The 14695-nt window shown below is 35.5% G+C and overlaps 1 protein-coding gene across 1 annotated transcript in view; it reads left to right on the top strand.

Moving 5' to 3' along the window:
• Nucleotides 1–10226, top strand: part of LOC123533706 (uncharacterized) — a 363176-nt gene extending 352950 nt beyond the window's left edge. Inside the window, exon 13 of the transcript XR_008366543.1 lies at nucleotides 9554–10226. The gene's annotated coding sequence lies outside the window, so the exon portion shown is untranslated. The remainder of the gene's footprint in view (nucleotides 1–9553) is intronic.
• The last annotated feature ends 4469 nt before the right edge of the window (nucleotides 10227–14695 follow it).

Raw genomic sequence — 14695 nt, 5'->3', positions numbered from 1 at the left:
GCATCAAGAGGACGTGCAGAGCGCCTGTATCAGGTGACTTGCTTTAAGGTCAAGGTCACACTTAGGGGTCAAAGTCATATGACTTTGTTTCGTGTCCGCTCTGTAACTCTTGATCTGTATGAGGGATTTTAAAGAAACATTGCAAAAATGTCCACCACATCGAGTCGACGTGCAGAGCGCATGTTTTGGATGGCTAGATACAAGGTCAATGTCACACTAAGGGGTCAAAGGTCATATAACTTTGTTTCGAGTGCGATGTGTAACTGTTGAACTGCTTGAAGGATTTTAAAGAAACTTGGCACAAATGTTCACCACATTGAGACGACGTGCAGAGCGCATGGCTCGCTTCAAGGTCAAGGTCACACTTAGGGGTCAAAGGTCACATGACTTTGTTTTGTGTTTATGTTGCTTTGCATTGCTTGGTTTTTGGGTTTATTTGGCATATCCATTTTTTGTTCACTTACAATATTTTTTTATTGAATTACTTCCCTTTATGTTACTATAAATAGGTTATTTTGTAACATTTTTATTACTGGCCGTAGGGAAAAACCGATACCACTTTTCTGTGGTACAACATGGATGGTACCTGCAACGTTAAGGTGTATTTTGACTTATCTGTACTTGGTAATGATTTAAGTGGACTTAGAGTTTTTCGGGTAATTTCTTCCCTTTGTTGTCTTTTTCGTTTGGGCTTCACCAGTAAAGTTCTTTAAATTTTGCTCCCATCCCCTGATATAATCCTTCGGGCGTATATTGCCCGCTTGGCGGAGCACTTGTTATTTCTGTATTAGCCGCGTTAAAGACTTTGTATTCGTATAACTTTATTGTTTTAATTGTCAGTAGTGGATGGACGAAGAGATGGACAGCTTTTTTACTAGATAAATGAACGGAAGATAGGAAAATAATCAAAATAAAAAAATCTTCCCATTTATACTGTATTATGGCATAAACATGAATGAAATGAAATTCATTTCTTGTTGACAGTTTTCAGTTTATACAATCAATCCGATATGTTTTCTTCTACACACAAGGGATGCACAGACATGTACGGTTCTTGAAAGTCGTTGTCGTGAGTGCCTCCATATAGAGCTTAAACTGAGCAAAATCATATTGCGATAAAATCTATTGCCTCTATAATGCTCAGAAGTTTTTTTCTATGATTTAACATAGTAGTATAGTTATTGACATCAGATAACCAAATTTAAGTTGAACTAGACTATATAAAAAGACAATCTTTCTGAACAGTTTTTAAGTAGAAACTAGGCCTTCAGACTGTTGAAAGGGCCTTTCTATGATATGACGAATCGACTGACTTTTATATCCCAGATAACTGTATTTTAATTTTGTATACATTTAAAAAGAGAAATGTTCTGTCTTTGGACTAAATTTCATAAAGAAAATGTGGCATCTAGAGTAAGTATAAAGTTTTCAAAAAAGGTAGATAATTAAAAAATGGGACGACCTAGATTACGGTTCCTTGTCCCTACACTCCTTCTCACTGACTTCTATAAGTTTGTTAAGTATGAAATCTATCTTGCATAGTATTCGAGTTATGCCCAAAGAAGGTTTAAAAATGGAGATTATTAAAAATGGGACCAACTACAGTTATGGTTCCTTGTCACTGCACTTCCTTTCAATGAGGTCTAACATTGTATAAAGTTACGACTTGGTATCTTCAATACTTATTTGGTTTATCATCCGGTCAAGAAGTGTCAAAAGGGAGGTAATTCAAAGGTGTGACCACATAGAGTTATAATTTCTTGTCAAATCAGAGTTATGGGGATTGATTTTCCTTGTGTAGACTTCGATAGTAAATAATTATTTTAAGTTTCAAGTCAAAAGCTATAATAGTAACAGAGATATTTGAAATTATCAAAAATTTTAACAAAATAATCTAAGTTAAAAAAGGGCATAATTCTGTCAAAATCCAAACAGAGTTATGGGGATTGCTTTTCTTGGTGTAGATTTCGATAGTAAATAACTATTTTAAGTTTCAAGTCAATAGCTTTGACAGTAACAGAGATATTTGACTTTATTAAAAACTTTAACCAAACATTCTAAGTTAAAAAGGGGCATAATTCTATCAAAATTCAATCAAAATTATGCGGATAGTTTCTCCTGGTGAAGCCTTTGATGGTAAATAACTATTTTAAGTTTCAAGTCAATAGCTTCGATTGTAACAGAGATATTTGCCTTTATCAAAAACTTTAACCAAAAATTTTAAGTTAAAAAGGGACATAATTCTAACAAAATTCAAATCAGAGTTATGGGGATTGTTTCTACGCGTGTAGACTTAAATAGTAAATTAGTATTTTAAGATTCAAGTCAATAGCTTTGATAGTAACAAAGATATTTGACTTGATCAAAAAAATTAACAGAAAATTCTTAATTAAAAAGGGGCATAATTCTGTAAAAATTCAAACCAGAGTTATGGGGATTGATTTTCCTTGTGTAGACTTCGATAGTAAATAACTATTTTAAGTTTCAAGTCAATAGCTTTGATAGTAACAGAGATATTTGACTTTATCACAAACTTTAACCAAAAATACTAAGTTAAAAGGGGCATAATTCTATCAAAATTCAGTCAGAGTTATGGGGATTATTTCTCCTGGTGTAGACTTCGATAGTAAATAACTATTATAAGTTTCAAGTCTATAGCTTTGATAGTAACAGAGATATTTGACTTTATCAAAAACTATAACCAAAAATGCTAAATTAAAAAGGGGCATAATTCTGTAAAAATTCAATCAGAGTTATGAGGATTGTTCTTCCTTGTGAAGACTTTGATAGTAGATAAGTATTTTAAGTTTCAAGTTCATAGCTTTGACAGTAACAGAGATATTGACTTTATCAAAAATTTTTAACCCAACGGAGACGCCGACGCCGGAGCGAGTGCAATAGCTCTACTTTTTCTTCGAAAAGTCGAGCTAAAAACAGGCACATCCAAATTTATATCACCTACCGCATAGTGATGATATAATAACTCAAACCCTATTGCCGTTATAAACTCTTTTTCATATCGCGCATAATATAATTAAACTATGTTGAGACGGTCCCCTTGAAAAATCTATCGCCTTAGGTGTCCACAGTCCACGTAGACTTAATCCGTAAATGTCTAATATGTACCCTCTGGACACACTTTGTACTATTTGTATGGATGACCAATAAATGAACAGTTATATGTTAAAATTTTCATGATTTATTCATGACTTACTGTGTACACAAACCTTACCTCTTTACTTCCTGTGCATAGATGGTTATTTTTGATTTAGTATTTTTTTGGTAAATCAATTAAATTGACTTAATAACATCTGAGATTGTTGCATCAGTCTAATAGGAAAAATAAAGGTATGTGTTTCAATTATATTTCCCAATGGCTTTACCAGATTTACTGGCTATAGAATTTAGGGATGAAATAATGGTCAAAATCTAGGTATGAAAGAAACATGTTTTATGGGAAATTCAGGGTATTGTTTACCTTTATGAATTTAAGAATTAATAATAGGGACCACATAGGCTCACATTCTTCACCTTAGGATAATTTCACTGCAAAATACAGGCTGAATAGGGATTTACCAGTATACATGATTTTCATCAAACAATTTAGAAGTGGAATTCTGAAAAATTTCAAGGCCATTGTTAGGATTTTGCACCTTCTTTTTACCTTAAGGTACTTCCGCCATCTTGAATTTAGAGTGACCTTAATTTGAGGTGTGAAAATATAGTGAACCAAAGCTTTCAAATGCAGCTGTTCCGTAGCACAAAAACAGCTCAGTTTGCAAGACCTGAACTTAAAGTAGCTGTATAAAAAGTGATACTAAAATTTGGAAATAAACAAAGCAGATATTTTACCTGTAATTTTCCAAATTTTTGGTTAGATTTATAAATCCTTTCAAAATACTTTATTAAAAATTCATGAATGGCAAAAGTTAGTTCAAAGTTTCAATTAGTGCATAGGAGAATTGTCTTACTGAATAGAACTTAACTTATTACAAAATCTGTTTTCAAATCTGACCACTTCATGTATTAAAACGAAAATACATTTGTACATATTGCTATTTTCAACATACATAAAAGTAGTGCAATGTGCGGACAATGATTTTTCTATGTATGGTGTACCAAACTGCCTAAAATTGTAAGAAAAGTCTCCGACTTAATGCGACCAAGATTTGGCAATGATCAAAAATTCGTTTAAAGGATTGTGCAAGTATAAGAAAGGTTTAATTTATTACAGTGGAATTTATGTACTTACACGCTGCTTATCTCAAGGAAAATTTGGAGCAAATGGAATTTTCGAAACTTCCTGCGGTAACTACCGAAATTACTTAACGTAACTTTCTCACACATACGTGATTATATATTTATTAATTATAAAAACAATCGAAATATTTGCTTTATCACGATATATGCAAACATTTTAGACAATCTTGAAACATCGGGCCACAGTATTTCCGCATACTGGTCCGGGACAAGTTCGATGTGTATAGAGATTCCTTATTAGATGTTTCATGCTTCGTAAACTAACCAGTTTTGATCTATCGACTTTTTATACACTATTAGAATTTATGCCGCATGTTTTTAAAAACTCAGTGAGAATAAATCGCAGACAAAAATGTACAGCCAAATATGTTAGGAGGTAATACAATTTGTATACAATTGTAGATAACTACAAAACAAACAAAATGCAATCAGTTGAACTTTTCAGGCGAAAACCTGATGATTAAAATCAGAAATATCTCAAAAATTACTGTTCTTCGTTAAACTATAATATTTTTTCACACTTTCATAGATATAAACTGATAATAAATGTGTATTGAAATTCCGGCATAGAAATGTACACTGACTTTATATTACTGCGGTGTTGACAGCGGAAGCAGCGGTCCAGTACTAAGACTGTCTACGAAACCAAGGATAACGAGTACAAACATAAGGATCAGTGTTCAGTATACACCTGAAAATAATAGACTTGCTATTTGCCGAGTGCACACTTGTTTTCTATAGTCGTTAATATAAAGTAGACTTTGAAATATTCGCACACATGCATAATCTCATAAGCACTTCTTTAATGTATGAACCGCCTCGGTAGCCTAGTGGTATCTAGCGTCCGCTTCGACAGCGTGAGGTCGTGGGTTCGATCCCCGGCCGCGTCATACCAAAGACGTAAAAAATGGTACTAGTAGCTTCCTCGCTTGGCGCTCAGCATTAAGAGGATAGTGCTAGGACTGGTCAGTCTGGTGTCAGTATAATGTGACTAGGTGGGGTATCATGCACGTGTCTACGGCGTGATATTCCAGTGAGGCAGCACTATAAAATTGGGCATTGTGCTCACTGCTACAAGTAGACACCGTCGTTTATATGACTGAAAAATTGTTGAAAAAGACGTTAAACCCGAACACACACACACACACATGCGCACACGCACGCGCACGCACATGCACGCACACGCACACGCACACGCACACACACACTCTTTAATGTATGTTCCCTGAAATTAACAAATAACTGGCTCAACTGAGACACCATACTTTAAAGTAAATTCAGTTTATTCACCACGAGGTTCAAAATGCACGGGAGTCTCGTGATAGTACATGCCTTTTATTTCACATGGTTAAAATGTAAACAAATAGTTAAATTTGCTTCGTTTTATTTCTCACGGAAAAGATCGGACGGTTTTTGATATTGGAATAATTTTAGAACATATATGCATTTAAAGTTGAAAGTTGATCGTTTTCTACAGGATGTAAAACTGAAACAAGTAAGCACTTTTACTTTTTCAGCAATGTCCCTCAGGTGAACTTTGACACAATTTACAAAGAGAAACCAGTTTTGTCTCATCCTGAAATGAGTTGTTCGGCTGAAACTTACAGTTCCCGGAAAAGTTCTAAAATGGTTTATTTTGGGGATTTTTGTTTTGTTTATGTATTCAACACAATGTGCAATATTTCCAGTTTTTGAAAATGATTGAAATTGAACTTTATTTTAGAAAAAGTTCCGATCTTTCAATAATATTTTGCCAGCGGATGCTTACAAATTTTAAGTGAAACGCCTTTCTTGTCCAAAGGTGGTGTGTAAAGCGAAAAACTATCATTACACATTGCGTTTATTCTTTAAATGTAAAGGATCGGTAACAGATTAAGGAGATCGGGCAGTGCTAAACTATACTAAATGGATATCTCTAACCATGAATAAGGAGGCATATATATTTCAGTAAGGAAATCTGAGGTAAAAGAACACTCATATGTTTAATTCCTTGAAATAAACATGGCGGCGAAATATTTAAGAAAAACTGTGCACGTGTTTTGCGCATTAGAATGTTTAACGACATTTTCTTGAAAAAGTAACGCTCGTGTGCACTGTTTTGGCATTTCTTTGATTTGAAAATAAATATTTTATAGCAATTTAGGTTGCATACGATACCGAAATTTTGCACCAAAAATGTTCACTCATTTTCTTCCAAAGCACTGTGGAGATAGGGTTCAGCGTAGCTTTCATGCCCGCAAGTTTACCTACAGATATATCTTTTCAACTTTTATCATATATTTTTTGTGTCCTTGCATTTCGAAAGCTGTTTCGAGGGTTCTGATTTTTCACATGAATTTCTAATTTCAATTTGCGGAAGAACCTTAACTGTAACCTGACAGTCTTTTATTTTCTCTAACCCCCACCGTGGCACCAATGCATGCCCATAATGTATCATATTGAGCGTTTGAAGAACTTTGAAGAAGAAGAAAAACAAAATCTATTACAATGCATAGGCATAAGAGCAGGGTGGGGTATGAATGGGATTGCTAGGGCAAGTTAGAAACTGGGTCATATGGAGTCAAAAACTAGGTCACCCGTTCAAATCAAAGGAAAAAGTTTGTTAACATTCTAGAGGCCTCATTTATGGCTCTATCTTCATGAAACCTGGTCAGAATGTTTTTGTTGATGATCTCTAGGTCAAGTTAGAAACTGGGTCATGTGGGATCAAAAATAGGTCACCCAGTCAAATCAAAGGAAAAGCTTTTTAACAATCTAGAGTCCACATTTATGACCCTATCTTCATGAAACTTGGTCAGAATGATTATCTTAATGATTGCTAGGCCAAGTTTAAAACTGGGTCATGCGGGTGTCAAAAACTAGGTCACCCGTTTAAATAAAAGGAAAAGCTCGTTAACATCCTACAGGCCTCATTTATGACTCTATTTTCATGAAACCTGGTCAGAATGTTTGTCTTGATGATCTCTAGGTCAAATCAGAAACTGGGTCATGTGGGGTCAATAATAGGTCAACCAGTCAAATCAAAGGAAAAGCTTGTTAACACTGTAGAGGCCACATTTATGACCCTATCTTCATGAAACTTAAATTGTTAAGAATGATCTTTAGGCCAAATTTGAATCTGGGGATTGTAGGGTATGTGTTTTTAAGAATACCAAATTCTGTTTTCAAACTAAAACTATGGGGTAATAACCAACTCACTCTGAAGACCTATCTGTTATTCTGCACAATATAATATTTAAATTTTGATTGTTTTCATGGCTGTAGATATTACAGAGTAACTATGCAAAAACTGCAGACAAATGCAAAACTTCAATGGAAAGTAGGTATTTTCAATGAAAAGTTACCTGTTATATAACATGTCCAGAGTGTTTGCGAAGAATTTCCATGGACATCTCTGGAAATCACTCTTGACATGTTTCAAAATGTTCATGGACACTGTGAAAATGTAGCACTTGAAAAATTTCTTGTTGTTTAACTCTGCAAAATAACTCTGTCATTTCCTGAGGAATTTTAGAAAACAGTAAGCTTCAGACTGGGAATACTATGTGATGAAGTTCAGCAAATTAGATCAACTGATCTTACAAATAGATTATAGGAATTTTCAAAATGTGTAACTTGAAGTCTGATGTTAACATGTTGCATAGAAATTAGTGAAACTTTGCTATGAGAGGTAATTTAAGGCATAAAAAAATTGTTTCTGGTATCGGACCTACCCTATATGTTTGGCAGGGTGCAGGTCAAAACGTAAAAAAAAAAGTAAAAATGTACCCACATGAAGTCAAAATGTATACTACCCACTTATGAAAGTCAAAATGTGATTTTTAGCTCGACTTTTCAAAGAAAAAGAAGAGCTATTGCACTTGCCCTAGCATCGGCGTCGGCATCGCAGCTGGTTAAAGTTTTTGATAAAGTCAAATATCTCTGTTACTATCAAAGCCATTGACTTGAAACTTAAAATAGTTATTTACTATCATAGTCTACACCAGGAGAAACAATCCTCATAACTCTGTTTGAATTTTGACAGAGGTATAACCCTTTTTAACACAGAATTTTTGGTTAAAGTTTTTGATCAAGTCAAATATCTTTGTTATATTAAAGCTATTAACTTGAAACTTAAAGTAGTTATTTACGATCAAAGTCCACATCAGGAAAAACAATTCCCATAACTCTCATTTGAATTTTGACAGAGTTATGCCCTTTTTAGCTCACCTGTCACAAAGTGACAAGGTGAGCTTTTGTGATCACGCAGTGTCCGTCGTCCGTGCGTGCGTCCGTCCGTGCGTCCGTAAACTTTTCCTTGTGACATCTTTAGAGGTCACATTTTTCGTGGGATCTTTATGAAAATGGGTCAGAATGTTTATCTTGGTAAATTCTAGGTCAAGTTTGAAACTGGGTCACGTGCCGTCAAAAACTAGGTCAGTAGGTCTAAAAATAGAAAAACCTTGTGACCTCTCTAGAGGCCATAATTTTCAATGGATCTTCATGAAAATTGGTCAGAATGTTCACCTTGAAGATATCTAGGTCAAGTTCGAAACTGGGTCACGTGCCTTTAAAAACTAGGTCAGTAGGTCTAAAAATAGAAAAACCTTGTGACCTCTCTAGAGGCCATATATTTCACAAGATCTTCATGAAAGTTGGTCAGAACGATCACCTTGATGATATCTAGGTCAAGTTCGAAACTGGGTCACGTGCCGTCAAAAACAAGGCCAGTAGTTCAAATAATAGAAAAACCTTGTGACCTCTCTAAAGGCCATATTTTTCATGGGATCTGTATGAAAGTTGGTCTGAATGTTCATCTTGATGATATCTAGGTCAAGTTCGAAACTGGGTCACGTGCGGTCAAAAACTAGGTCAGTAGATCTAAAAATAGAAAAACCTTGTGGCCTCTCTAGAGGTCATATATTTCAAGAAATCTTCATGAAAATTGGTCAGAATGTTCACCTTGATGATATCTAGGTCAAGTTCGAAAGTGGATCACGTGCCTTCAAAAACTAGGTCAGTAGGTCAAATAATAGAAAAACATTGTGACCTCTCTAGAGGCCATATTTTCCATGGGATCTGTATGAAAGTTGGTCTGAATGTTCACCTTGATGATATCTAGGTCAGGTTTGAAAGTGGGTCACGTGCCATCAAAAACTAGGTCAGTAGGTCAAAAAATAGAAAAACCTTTTGACCTCTCTAAAGGCCATATTTTTCAATGGATCTTCATGAAAGTTGGTCTGAATGTTCATCTTGATGATATCTAGGTCAAGTTCGAATCAGGGTCATATGCGGTCAAAAACTAGGTCAGTAGGTCTAAAAATAGAAAAACCTTGTGACCTCTCTAGAGGCCATACTTGTGAATGGATCTCCATAAAAATTGGTCAGAATGTTCATCTTGGTGATATCTAGGTCAAGTTCGAAAGTGGGTCACGTGCCATCAAAAAGTAGGACAGTAGGTCAAATAATGAAAAAACGTTGTGACCTCTCTAGAGGCCATATTTTTCATGGGATCTGTATGAAAGTTGGTCTGAATGTTTATCTTGATGATATCTAGGTCAGGTTTGAAACTGGGTCAACTGCGATCAAAAACTAGGTCAGTAGGTCTTGAAATAGAAAAACCTTGTGACCTCTCTAGAGGCCATACCCTTGAATGGATCTTCATGAAAATTAGTCAGAACGTTCACCTTGATGATATCTAGGTCAAGTTTGAAACTGGGTCACATGCCTTAAAAAACTAGGTCAATAGGTCAAATAATAGAAAAACCTTGTGACCTCTCTAGAGACCATATTTTTCAGTGGATCTTCATGAAAATTGGTCAGAATTTTTATCTTGATAATATCTAGGTCAAGTTCAAAACTGGGTCACATGAGCTCAAAAACTAGGTCACTATGTCAAATAATAGAAAAAACGACGTCATACTCAAAACTGGATCATGTGGGAAGAGGTGAGCGATTCAGGACCATCATGGTCCTCTTGTTTAACTTAGAATTTTTGGTTAAAGTTTTTGATTTAGTCAAATATCTCTGTTACTATCAAAGCTAATATGAAATAAAGCACTGCCTCAATCAGGAATCATTACAGTCCATTAACTTGCCCAGAAATATTCGTTTGTATCAATTTAAAGGTAGATTTTGGAATAAAAAACAATACTGTCCATATTTGTACTGATGTGCAACACGTTGTGGTTTGGACAAGTTATGTGGACGCTTATTACGCACAAGGGAAAAGCTTATTCTTCTAAAAAATCAGAAGTCAGACACTCTGTGCATGTGCCGGAAGACCACATTTTTAGTTTGATAGTATATCTCATTCGGTATATATCGCATGTTACCGTAGAGGGATCGATTCCCTATTGATATTAACTTGAAACTTAAAATAGTTATTTACTATCAAAGTCTACACCAGGAGAAACAATTCCCATAACTCTGATTTGAATTTTGACAGAGTTATGCCCTTTTTTAACTTAGAATTTTTGGTTAAAGTTTTTGATTAAGTCAAATATCTCTTTAACTATCAAAGCTATTAATATTAACTTGAAACTTAAAATAGTTATTTACTATCAAAGTCTACACCAGGAAAAACAATGCCCATAACTCTGATTGAATTTTGACTGAATTATGCCCCTTTTAACTTTTTTTGGTTAAAGTTTTTTGATAAAGTCAAATATCTCTGTAACTATCAAAGCTTTTGACTTGAAACTTAAATAGTTATTTACTATAAAAGTCTACACTAGAAACAATCCCCACAATTTTGAATTTTCGAAAAGTCCCACTTAATAAAAAAAATCAAAGCAACCTTAGTAACTTAACTTATTTTTTTTTAGCATGTTACCAGAAACAAACATTTTTTTTCTACGCCTAATACAAGGTTAATCTTTGGACTTATCTATAAATTGTTCAAGTAAGTTTGTTTACAGTAACTGACTAATGAAACAAAACATAAAGTTGTAATTATGCTTATTAAACACGTGCATGTGTCTTTGTGTATTATTCATTACATAGCATAAAACAGTGAATGCTAAAGTAACCAAAGGCTGATCACAACCGTTACGGAAATATTATTTTGATACAATTGATGCAATGTTCGCTGGATGTTCGTTGGTGTTCACCTTTCACATGCAAATTAGACTGCCACGAACAAGTAGCTGTGAGCTTCCTGCAAACTAGTTGCTGTGAACATCCCAAGAACTAGTTGCTGCGAACATGCCATGAACTAGCTGAAAACCATGACTACCAAAATAGCATGCACAGAAAAAGTGCGAAAACAAATAAACAAGTATCAGGGATTGAATTTATCAATCCCCCGCAATGAGTGGTGGTGGTGGTGGTGGTGTGTGTGTGGGGGGATATAGGAATGGTCTCCGTCCGTCCTTCCGTCCGTCTGTAACACTTTCGTGTCCGTTCCATATCTCCTAACCCCTTGAAGGATTTTCATGAAACTTGGGTCAAATGATAACCTCATCAAGACTATGTGCAGACCTCATGAGTCAGCCAAGCTGGCTCAAGGTCAAGGTCACAACTCAAGGTAAAATGTTTTAGCCTTACATTTCATGTCCCGTCTATGTCTCTTAAACCCCTTGAAGGAATTTTATAAAACTTGGGTCAAATGACCACCTCATCAAGACAATGTGTAGAACTAATGAGTCAGCCATGCCTGCTCAAGGTCAAGGTCACAACTTAGGGTCAAATATTTGAGCCTTCCATTTTGTGTCTGCTCTGTATCTCCTAAACCCCTTGAAGGATTTTCATGAAACTTGGGTCAAATAATACCTCATCAAGACAATGTGCAGAACTTATAAGTCAGTCATGTTGGCTCAAGGTCAAGGTCACAGCTCAGGGTCAAAGGTTTGATCCTTCTATTTGTGTCCGCTCTGTATCTCCTAATCCCCTTGAAGGATTCATATGAAACCTGGGTCAAATTATCACCTCACCAAGACGACGCACAGAACTCATGAGTCAGCCATGCCTGCTCAAGGTCAAGGTCACAACTTAGGGTCAAATGTTTTTGCTTTCCATTTTATGTCCACTCTGTATCTCCTAAACCCCTTGAAGGATTTTCATCAAACTAAGGTCAAATGATCACCTCATCAAGAACTCATGAGTCAGCCATGTCAACTCCAGGTCAAGGGCACAACTCAAATTTTTGATTTGAGATCTGTATCTCCTAAACCCCTTGAAGGATTTTTATGAAACTTGAGTAAAATGATTACCTCATCAAAACGATGTGCAGAATCTATGAGTCAGCCCTGTTGGCTCAAGGTCAAGGTCACAACTGAAGGTCAAAGGTTTGAGCCTCCATTTCGTGTCTGCTCTGTATCTCCTAAACCCCTAGAAGGATAACCATGAAACTTGGGTCAAATGATCACCTCATCAAGACAATATGCAGAACTCATGAATCAGCCATGTCGGCTCAAGGTCAAGGTCACAATTCAAATTTTTGAGCCTTCCATTTTGTGTCCGCTCTGTATCTCCTAAACCCCTTGAAGGACTTTCAAGAAACTTGGGTTAAAGGATCACCTCATCAAAACGATGTGAGAACGTGAGAAATTACGAGTCAGCCATGTCGACTTAAGGTCAAGGTCACAGAACTGGGTCAAATGTTTGAGCCTTCCATTTTGTGTTCGCTCTGTATCTCCTAAACCCTGTGAAGGATTTTCATGAAACTTAGAGCAATTGATCACCTCATCAAGATGATGTGCAGAACTAATGAGTCGGCCATGTTTGCTCAAGGTCAAGGTCAGACCTCAGCGTCAAAGGTTTGATCCGTGCATTTTATGTCTGCTCTTTATCTCCTAAACCCCTTGAAGATTTTTTTTACGACTTGGCTGTAATATTCCCCTTATCAAGCAATGTGCTGAATTCAAAATTCACCTGTCAGCTTAAGGTCAAGGTCACAACTCGAATGTTTAATAGCTCCACAAAATACCATCAACCCTTTCATTATCCATAACAATGGCGGGGGATAGCTGTCTTTCAGACTGCCTTGTTGTACATCTTACTTATCAAACTTGTGCACGGAGGGGCACCTGGGGTCTTCCTCCACCATTAAAGCTGGAAAGTCGCCATATGACCTAAAATTGTGTCGGTGCGACAATAAACCCAACAAAATAAATAAATAAATACTTATCAAACTTATGAAGCTGAAATTGTCATTGTTGTATTTCCTGTTAGATATTCTGATTCAGCTCTGCAAAAGTTTAAGCATCTATTTCATTTTCAAAATTCCTTATGTTTATTCAGACATATGAGTATAGATATCAAACATAAATTTTCTGACTTGCCACAAATAAGAATATATTCCTATCACCCTCTCTCCATTTAAACATATGAAAAATGTCTGTAATGCATACCTATTTCCCTCTAGACATGTCCAAAATATCTGGTTGTAATTAACTAATAAGACTCATACTGTGACCTTACAGATAATGTTACAAATTAATTGATCTATAGTACCTGCTCTTATCAAAGACTAAAACAATGTTCTAACTTCTTCTTGAATACTTCCTGCGAATAGGTATGTTCGTGGCATGTTGGCATCTTTTTGATCATTTCGTAAGGGAACATTTTTATAAAGAATATGCATATTAATATTACATTTGAAACATATGACTTTAGGTACTTTTATTTGAATGATTCATCATTGTTTTTCGTGTAATTGATCTTTGTTCACAAGTGTATATGTTTAAAAATACCCTTACAGAAGCAAGCCTCTGTGGCGTACATGCTGCGTATTTGCTGTGTATATGCCGCGAACACAGTAGTACGCCAGAGGAGTACATTTTACATACACCGCATGCCGCGTACATGCCGTGTACTATTTCGAGGAGTACACAGCATGTACGCAGGAGGTCACTAGTACACTTCAAGTACGCAGCACAGACTCTGAAAATTTAAGGAGTACACTGCATGTACGCAGGAGGGACTTGTACAAGAAAATAGTACACTGCATGTACACCGCAGATACTTTGAATTGTGCAGTACACTTCATATATGAGGGAAAGACTTGTACAATTTCTTTTGGCATTTATACTTAGTTTTTTTTTTATAAGTTAAAGTCTGAAGTAAACTTCATATATGCGGGAGGACTTGTTCATTTTCTTTTGGTGTTTATACTTTGAATTTTTTTGGGTAAAAGTCTGAAGTACACTTCATGCAGGAAGGATTTGTACTTTTTTTTTTTTTGGGAAGCAAGAACTTGATTTCCGTGTAACTTTTATCTTATAGCATAGAATAGTTCAGATTACCGGTATTCTGAACAATGAAAATTTGCCATTTACTATTTGCAATGTTCATTTGTGAAGCTTACATCTTAGTGATTTCTGAGCTGCACCTTGCATGCAGTGTAAAAATATATTCTTTTTCATTTTGAATTAATCCTGGAGCTTTCTAACTTGGATAATTGAAAGCCTTATTTGAACTTCGTTGCATTACATTTTGTAATACATGAAATAAT

The sequence above is a fragment of the Mercenaria mercenaria genome, chromosome 12 (assembly GCF_021730395.1).
Source record: "Mercenaria mercenaria strain notata chromosome 12, MADL_Memer_1, whole genome shotgun sequence".
Taxonomy (NCBI): domain Eukaryota; kingdom Metazoa; phylum Mollusca; class Bivalvia; order Venerida; family Veneridae; genus Mercenaria; species Mercenaria mercenaria.
This window is presented reverse-complemented; position numbering and strand designations above follow the sequence as displayed.